At 35.7% G+C, this 10,169-nt stretch overlaps 1 pseudogene across 1 annotated transcript; it reads left to right on the top strand.

The window, feature by feature from the left end:
- Nucleotides 1-614: 614 nt before the first annotated feature.
- LOC149259340 (CSC1-like protein ERD4) lies at nucleotides 615-5,019 on the top strand (annotated as a pseudogene). The gene is made up of 6 exons (XR_016247144.1): nucleotides 615-1,257; nucleotides 1,624-1,781; nucleotides 1,873-2,148; nucleotides 2,879-3,708; nucleotides 3,861-4,116; nucleotides 4,324-5,019. The product of XR_016247144.1 is annotated as a CSC1-like protein ERD4 (transcript).
- Nucleotides 5,020-10,169: the final 5,150 nt, after the last annotated feature.

Below are 10,169 nucleotides of genomic sequence, written 5' to 3'. Positions count from 1 at the left end.
TGTTAAATATATAAATAAGTAATATTTTAATAAAATCTTAAATATATAAGAAACATATACGTATATTAGAAAAATATTTTAATTTTAAATTATATATATTAATTATATAAATTTATGTATTTATAAATTATTATAATATTTCAAGTTTAAATAAAAATACATTGAAAATATATATTTGTTGGTTCCAAAAGTTTTACTCATATGATTTCATTTCTACCTTAAAAAAAAATTAATATAAAAAATTCTAAATAATATATAATTAATTAATTAAAAAAATTAATTATATGAAATTTTACTATACTTTTTCAAATCTTATATATTAAATTGTTTTAAAATAATTAATATATTTATACGCAAAATTCTGGCTTTCGTCGTAAAACTTCCACCGAAAATTCGAAAACCCAAATTAAATTTCCATTATAAACTCATTCCAATATTGTTTTTGTTGTCTTTCGAATTATTCCATCCCGTCGTCCTGACGAAGAATTGCAGCACTACTTGCAGTACAAACTGACGAAGAATTGCAGCACTACTTGCAGTACAAAATGCCGTTACAAAACTTCCAACAGAATTCCAAAAACACAAATTAAATTTATTCCATTATAAACATTCTCCAATATTGTCTTTTTCCTTGGGTTGTCTTTCAAATTATTCCTTTCTTGCAGTACAAATGGCGAGCAAATATACCTGCACACTCTGTCAGGCGTTAGGACACCGTTGAAGCGTCTATTACACAGAGACCAAGAAAGTTCATAAAACTTCCCTAGGAAGCTCTGGGCAAACACACAAACCCCACATTGAATCGAATGTAATTCTTTGCGTGCTGGACAAATCATAATTTCAGTCGTAAAATAAAACAGGTACAGGGGCAACTCCGTATTAATGAAATAAAATTTTGTTGGACCCATTGAATAGCAGTTAATCAGTACCTACGACAAGCTCTTTCAAGCAGAAGAAGCGCATTCAGGCAAACAAATTGAGTGTCTGGATGCATCATGGATTTGAGTTCTTTGCTGACATCTCTGATCACTTCATTTCTCATCTTCCTGGTGCTGGTTTTGGTGTTCTCATGGCTGTCCAGGAAGCCTGAGAACCGGTTTATCTATTTCCCAAATAGAATTCTCAAGGGATTCGACACGCCGACTGAATCTCGCAATCCTTTCACCTGGATTGTGAAAGCCTGGCAGGCTACTGAAAATGAAATCATCTCTATGGCTGGTCTGGATGCAGCTGTTTATCTCACATTCATCAAAACTGGTACGTCAATATATTCCGCAATATATTTCAGGGTTTGTCATTGTTATTGAACATTTAAGTAATTTATATTACTAAATAAACGCTACGGTAGATTAGAAAAGCATTATCATCTATAAATGAAGAGCACCCTTGAATTCCCCTTTTAATTTCTTAGGATTCCCTTGCTAGTTTCTAAGAATTGCTCTCCTTGCATTCTTTGAAAACTGTAATTCTATTTGTGTTATAGATTTGTGCCTCGCTGTATGTAGCTAGAAAGCCGTGGAACTTGAGAATGGAGAGCCCAATAACCATAACCATTAGAGCAGTTAATGCAGAGCTTAGACTTATGGGGACTAAAGTTTTTGTTGATGGCTTGTTCCACAACAGCATGGACGATCATGGCATTATCTGCCGGAGTTTGCTTACCTCTTCTTCTTCCTCTGAGTATAACCGATATTAATTATAGACTATCGTGGGAGAAGGCAAACAACAAATCTGCTGCCAGTTATAATGAACTTGACAAGCTTGCCATGGGCAATATTCAGGTTCCAGGCAATCCCTTTCCCTTTGATGTTGTTTTGACTTCCAATTTTGTAATCCAATTACTAAGGCCTGGCTAAAAGTTGTGTCTTGCAGAAAGCGAGCAGGCGATTATGGGGATTTGCCATTGCAGCGTACTGGGTATCCTTTGTGACATATTATTTTCTGTGGAAAACCTATAAGCATGTTCTTCAACTTAGAGTAGACCAGGAAACTTCGCAGGAGTCTAAACCAGAACAATTTGCAGTCCTCGTTCGAGATATTCCTCCTGTGCCAAGGGGGGAAACACGCAAAGAACAAGTGGACTCTTTCTTCAGGAGGTTGTACCCGAAAACTTATGAAGGATCCGTGATTGTCACTGACATAGCAGAGGTATTTGAAATTTCAGATAATCTTATCCTTCTGATTGATGATCTTGCTAACAGTTTTTAGAGCGGCCAGAAATTCTTTTCCTACTTGGCAAGAATATGTGTTGTGTATGATTGAATGGAATAGACCTCTCAGGAGGCCATGCGAACTGATTGAAGAATTAGGATAAAGCCATTTAACCTTAACCTTGAATCTATATGTATAAACTTTCAACCTTTTTTAAAATTTGACTTAGTTTAGCAAAGATTCAGCACAGCAACTAACTTCTCTAGGTGAAATTCAATTTGCTCAGAACTTTTTAGTAGCTCAGCTAGGCTTTGGATCTATTGATTCATGTTAAAGTTCAAATCAGCCAGCTGAACTCTGAATTTAAGTTATGTGGTTAAACCCTGGCCAAAACTCATTGACTCATTTTTTATTACAGTTTAGTTTCGGCTTTCTACCATGGATGATGAATCTAACAAGTTTGGTCTATGGATATGACCACCATTCAAAGATGAGGAGTGCCGTATTCCTTGCCACAAAAATCTTGGTTGATGAGTTGCTCAAAAGCATGTCTCATCACCAATCCATCTTCCATTTGAACTTTTCCCCTAATGCCTTCCTTTGCCTTGTTGGTAGCTTAAATGGAAGTCTTATGTGCTCAATGGTTCACTGTTCAATCAAACACTTAGAGATGGGTGGAATTATTGGATTTTCTTTTAATTTTATTTTTTTTTATCGTCTTGAACAGGCTGATAAGATGTGGACAGAACTAGAAGGCCACAGAAAGAAACTAGCTCGCGCTCAAACTATATTTGAAAACTCTAAGACACTGAACAAACCAGAGGGGACACAGCCATTGCGCAGGTCAGGAACTTTGGGATTGGTGGGCACAAAGGTTGACTCTATACATTTCTACAGTGAGAAAATTAAGGAGCTGGAAATGAAACAGAATACACTCAAAATGAAGGATGTAGCAGCAGCCTTCATAATTTTTAACAGTAGGGCTGCTGCAGCAGCTGCAGCACAGGTTGTGCACTCACAAATTGCAAATACATGGTCTGCAATGCCTGCTTTCGAGCCTCGCCAAGTAGTGTGGAAAAACCTTGCCATTCCCTTCTACCAGAGGATGATTCGACAGATCGTTGTAAAAGTTATTGTGTTTCTAACTGTTGTCTTCTACATGATTCCCATCACCTTTATCTCTGCATTTACAACCGTTAATAAACTAAAAAAGCTTTTTCCGTTTCTGAAATCTATTGTGGGTAAAAAAGCAATTGAAGGCATCGTTGAAGCTTACTTGCCTCAGCTTGCTCTGATTCTCTTTTTGTATTTCTTGCCTACGATTCTCTTGATTCTCTCCAAGGCTGAAGGTATACCTTCAGAAAGCCATGCAGTGAGAGCTTCATCTGGAAAGTATTTTTACTTTATAGTGTTCAACGTCTTCTTGGGAGTTACAATAGGTGGCACCTTGTTCGAGACCCTCAAGCAGGTTGAAAAGCAACCCAACTCAATTGTGACGCTGCTTGGCAATTCTCTTCCTCCCAATGCTACCTTCTTTATCGGTTTTATTGCTCTCAGGTAAGCTGGGTTTCTGTTCTCTTGATTTCAATTTCCTGAAACTATTCTCTAGTTCTTAGTCTCTGAAGTAAGTCGTTGTTGGTTTCTTATTGATAAGATGGGTTTTCTTCTTCTGGTCTCAATGTCTCATGGCTGATTGTCCTTCTAAACAGATTTTTTGTAGGTTCAGGGCTTGAACTTTCTCGCTTGGTGCCGCTAGTGATATACCATTTCAAAAGGATATATCTTTGTAAGACTGAAGCAGATCTAAAAGAGGCGTGGGTTCCTCCTAGTCTTGCTTATGCTACCAACGTTCCAAATGATATGTTGATCATCACCATTGCTCTATGCTACTCTGTTATTGCTCCCATGATCCTTCCTTTCGCTATTCTGTACTTTTCTGTGGGATGGTTTGTGTATCGGAATCAGGTGAATCTCTTTCTCTTTAAACCTTGTTTGTTTATAACAAATGGAAATTGATGCATCAAGATCCGTATGAAAGAGATATGTGAATTGTGATAAAGAAGAGAAGCTAAGGAAGGAATTGGGAGAAGCACATATGCACTGCTGTAAAACAAATAAACAGTAATTTTGAGGTGTTGTGTAAGCTGACAACCTCCTTTTTTTTGTGTGCAGGCCCTGAACGTGTATGTTCCGTCTTATGAGAGCAATGGGTGTATGTGGCCTCATATGCACACCAGGATTCTGGCAGCTTTGCTTCTATCTCAGATTACCATGTTTGGGTACTTTTCAATTAAAAAGTTCTATTACTCACCCTTGCTCCTCCCACTGCCCTTTGTATCTCTAGCATTTGGCTATGTTTGTAGAAAATGCTTTTACGCTTCCTTTCATATCACTTCCATGGAGGTGGCTTGCAATGATGTTAAGGAAGTTCCAAGCTTGTCATCAGTTGTGAAGGCATATACTCCTCCCTGCCTGTTGGTGGAGGATAAATCTGATGATGTTGAACAAAAGTAAGGATGTTCAGCCCACCATTTCCTCGAGGACAACTTCAATTGCTACATCGAATGCTTGACCAACCGCACCTGATTCAATTGCTCCATTTCATTATGTCGAAACGAGAAATGAAGGTTAAGAGTCTATTGCTGCTTTTCCCTTTGTTTTAAAAGTATTAAAACGGTTTGTTTTGTTTTAAATCACCAGAGAAGCATTCCAAGATCCCCAGGTCGTGCTTTCTATTGTAACATAGTTTAGGATGAAAGTGAAGCCTAGATACACAGGGTTTTCTGTTCATCTTCCAAGTCCTCTGTGCCTTTTTCATTCTATTTTTGTATATTTCATATGAATATAATATTGAATAGTTGTTATCTATTTTCAAGTGTTTGGTAGGGTTAACGCAAAACATCTGTTTGTGGTTTTTGGCTAAGCTTGAAAGGAACCATTTTCAGTAGTGTATATTTATTACCTTTTCCTGCAATGTTTCTTCAGATTAATTTGAAATTGTTCTGCTGTGAGTTTCCTTCATCAGCTTGAGGCAATGCTTATTCTTTGTTCATGAAATAAGGTTGAATATTCTTATGTGCTGATTACAGGATTCAAAATATGCAGCATTCTTTATAATTGTGGAAAATATTCCAAGCTAATTTTAAGTTAAGGCTTTCTCAGGGCTGTTTTTCTGAGTCAAAAAGATAGGTATTTTAAGATGCTGCCAAACACAGTAATAGTTGATCACAGATCTCTAAACGCAACATATTTTTTTAATAGAATAATATGCAAAGACAAACAAATTACTTCTAAACTTGGTTTAATTTATGATGACACCTGATTGAACATTTTCATCCAGACATGTTCAATGGTATGAAACTTTTATTAGAACCGGGACTTCCGTTGGACCTTTTTTGGAAAAATGACCTCTGCTAACCATAGAAAGGAAAATAAATGAAATTTTCGAGCATTGGGAATGGTGCAAAAATCTTTACAAAATAATCCTGTGAACGGAAATTTGATGATAGCTTCTGGGGAACTAAAAGCTTATTTAAGGACATCAAATTTATATTGGAAATGGGAACTAAAATAATCCTTTGTTAGCTGAAAATATCTAGTCATTCAAGCCTTTAGAAAGTCCTTTGCAAATAAGTTTTTCATTTTAAGAACATGTTTGACTTTCTTATTTCCCTGAAAGAGGGAGCAAATTAGCCAGGAATCTTTGTTTTGGGAAATTATTATTTTAGGAAATCTGGTTTGTAGATAGGTATTATACTTGTATTTGCTATTATATATTTAACAAAGAAGTTATTAATTACATAATTGAGTAGTTTTTCATAATAATTTCATAGGGAAGTAATTATTTTGTCTCAATTTCATAAATATGAAATAATAATTATTTCATAATTGAGAAAAACTCATAATTGAGCATGAAACTGAGAGGGGAAATTAGTATTGATGGGGTGAATTAGTATTGATGGAAATTTTAACAATTTTAATCCTTTTAAAAGCTGAAATAATTGATCAGATGATACAACATTAAGAGCACAATCATCATAACACAAATATATAAGGTGGAAACCCTCAAGGGGAGAAAAACCACAATATTGCTTTGTTGCTTCTCTTTATTATATTAATCAATCTTCTCCTTTACATTGATATGCTAGCCCCAACTAGCTAGGAGCAACCACTCTTCTACAAATATTTGTTGGCCTCCACCAGCTAGGAGCAACCAACCCTTCAATAACTTAGCAAGCCCCCACTTGCTTGAGGCCTCAACCTCTGCAAATATAATTCTGAAAAATATTTCCAAAGGAAGTGTAAATTTATCTATGGACTGATACAATAAATGACATATAACAATTAATTAGAGACCTTACAAAAACCCCTTATTCTACCTCTTTGAGATGCCTCATCAAAAACTACAAGATGGAGAGCATTCTTTAGCACTTTCTCCACTCCAAAACTTTGCACCCTACATAAAATATTGAGTGTGACACACTCAACAATATCTGTAATAATTTTGATCTCCTAAAGCAAGCTGCTACAAGCATTGTGGAATGTTCACTCCTCTTACAATTTGCTCACAATGCATTACAATATCTCACACTGTCAATGGATCAAACCTCTACTTTACAAAGCTTTAGCATATAAATATTTTTTGGAGGATTATACAATAATTACTCATAAAAATGGAGAACCAATCACCCTTGTTCATACGATGTTGATCCGTTCCAATACATTGAATTACTAATTGACTCAATCCACCATCTCTATCAATAAATAAAATACTTCTTCAATATTAATCACATGTCTTTGATGTGGTCTAACATGCATTGACTTAGTGGAGTGATTACCATGGGAGATTTTCAAAGAAAATGCATGTGGTTTTTTTTTTTTTTGGTTTGGTTTGGTTGTTGTGCGGGCATGTAAAAGAAAGCCAAAGAAGTTACATAAGCCAACTGAAGCAGGGTAACACATATTATGCAATCTACAACGTCTTGAATCGACAATCCAAAGCAGATGTTATTAAGCTTGGAAAACTCAAATCCATCAACCCAAGCCTGCAACTTAGCTTCAGACCATCAACACCTAATCCCAGACACTATCATAACCATGAACAACATTACATTAAATTCATTACAATACATTACATCAAGTGTTTCTTGTTGACATCAATGCCAGCAATCTCCTCCTTTAGCATTGATGGCAACCTACCAAGCCAACCTGAACTTGATATCCACCTGAAACAAAGTCTTCCATGATCTCCTCTTTGTCTCCCCCCTTGACACAACGAAAAATAACAATGAAAACAATATAGTGCTGATAAAAATGAGTGTACTCTCCCTGAGCTACTGAACACTCTCCCTGTGCATAAGTAAATATCATTCTCCTTGAAGAAGAAAAAGGAAGAACAAAAAACATCATACATTACATTGAGGCATGTAGGACCAAGAAACCACCGCCATCTTGGTAACCATTTGTAGTTGATTGAGGAAATATTTGATTAACTTCCAACTTCATATAAACTTCTTAATTCCTTTGAAAATGTAACAATACCAGTTGTTGCATTACATTGAGGCATGTAGGACCAAGAAACCACCGCCATCTTGGTAACCATTTGTAATTGATTGAGGAAAATTTTGATTAACTTCCAACTCCATATAAACTTCTTAATTCCTTTGAAAATGTAACAATACCATTTGTTGCTTGAGATGGTCAAATAATTCCCTTGGAAGAGGCTCGGAAAAAATATTTGCAATTTTCTCATTAGTGGCCACATACTCTTATCTCACAACTTGATTAGCAACTTGATCTCATTGAAAATGATATATAATGCAAATGTGCTTTGTTTGGGAGTGGAGAACAAGAGTTTTTGAAATGATAATCACACTAGTGTTGTCACACATTATAACAATGGGATCAACATATTCATCCTACGTATCTCTGAGAGTATGCTTCATCCAAAGGATTTGAGTGCAACATGTTGTTTCTTCCACGTACTCAGCTTCAACAATAGATAGAGAAATAAATTTTTCTTCTTACTTGCCTAAGAGACTAGACAAATTCCCCAAAAAGAATGTTGCTCCTGATGTGCTCTTCTTGTCATCAATGATACCAACCCAATATGCGTTAGTATAAGTCACCAAACTAAAATACTTACCTTTGGGATATCAAAAACTATAATCAATGGCGCCTTGGAGATTTTTGAAGATCCTCTTGACTACATTTACATGACTTTCTTTGGGATTAGACTAAAATCTTGCAACCAACCCTACAACTTGCATGATGTCAAGTCTAGAATTTGTTAAATACAAGAAACTACCAAACATTTACTGGTAAGTGGACTGATTTACCTCAAGAAATTCATCATCCTTGCTCAATTTTCATTTAGTCACCATGGGTGTACTAACCGGTTTGTGATCCTCCATACCAAGAATTTTCAACATTTCTCTTAAGCACTTGGATTGAGAGATGAATATACCTTTGTCTATTTTTGTAACTGGCAACCCAAGAAATAATGTCATCTTGCCTAATGCAGAAATTTCAAATTCTTTTTGCATATCTTCAACAAACTTGTGACTTGTTTGTTCCAAATCACTTCCAAAAATGGTGTCATCTACATACACAACAATAATTAGAAAAATACCATTATCAAATTTAATATATATATTGTTGTCTGTTGACCCTCTCTTGAATCCTTGTCGTTGTAGGTGTTTCTCCAACTTTGCATACCAAGCCCTTGGAGCTTGTTTCAACCCATAGAGAGCCTTCTTTAATCTGCAAACTTGATTTTCTTCACTAGATAACTGAAATCCTTCTGGCTATTTTATGTATACCTCTTCTTCCAATTCACCATTTAAGAAGGTTGACTTGACATCCATTTGATAAACCTTGATATTATTATAACATGAAAATGCCAAGAACATTCTAATAGCATCTAATCTAGCTATCAGAGCAAAGGTTCTTCAAAATCAATGCCTTCTACTTGAGTATACCCTTTGCATACCAGCGTTTCCTTGTTTCTTACCACTTGAACTTCTTCATTCAACTCGATTTTGTAAAAACATTTGGTTCCAATGATATTCTTGTCCTTTGGTCTAGGTACCAGCTCCCAAGTGTTGTTCTTTTATATTTGGTCCAACTCCTCATTCATTGCCTTGATCCAATTTTTATCTTCACTAGCCTCGCTAAAATTGTTTGGCTCAACCTGGGACAACAATGCAATGTGTGTTTGATTTGAAGTGGCTATCAATATTCTCCTTGTTTGAACTCCTAGCTCTTTATTCCCAATGATTTGGACCTCGGGATGATACTTTCATATATGACTAGGGGGAGCCTTGCTTGATAAAGGAGTATTTTTTTGTTCTTCTTCTGCCTCATCTAATACTTCTTGATCTTCATACTCTATGAAATCATAATCTGCATCCACTAGTTCTTTAGGCTCTTCTAATTTTGGAAAATATCTCATCCACTTTGATAGCAATGCATTCCACTATTTTCTTGGTCCTTTTGTTATAGCACTTGTAGCCTTTGCTTTTGAATGATCAACCAAGAAAGATGCCTTCATAAGCTCATGAGTAAAAAATTTCTAGTTTTTCATCATTCATTTTTATATAGAATTTGCTTCGAAAAACCTTGAGATGCTTTACTAATGTAGGCCTCCCTTTCTATAGCTCGTAAGGTGTCTTGTCACCATCTTTCCTGAGTAAAATTCTGTTTGACAAGTAAATTTCTACTTGAGCTCCTTCTCCCCATAAAGTATGTGCAACATTGGCTTCATCCATCATTTCAATCCCTTGAATTGACCAATTCTTTCTCCTCTTGGACTTTGTTTTCTTGTAGGCCCATAAATATCAATATGCACTAGCTATAAAGGTCTAGAATTCGAGTACTCTTTCCTCTTGAAGTGCACCCTTGCTTGTTTTCCAAGCTGACAAGATTTGTATATGATGTTGTCTCGTTTTGTTAATGTTGGCAACCCTCTGACTGCTTCAATTTTTTTATCTTGACTATGTTGTCAAAATTTACATGAC

The sequence above is a fragment of the Pinus tabuliformis genome, chromosome 6, assembly GCF_031772625.1.
Source record: "Pinus tabuliformis cultivar Carrire ecotype Pingquan chromosome 6, CPIR1, whole genome shotgun sequence".
NCBI lineage: Eukaryota > Viridiplantae > Streptophyta > Pinopsida > Pinales > Pinaceae > Pinus > Pinus tabuliformis.
The sequence above is the reverse complement of the archived record's forward strand: the minus strand, read 5'-3'. Positions and strand labels throughout refer to the sequence as shown.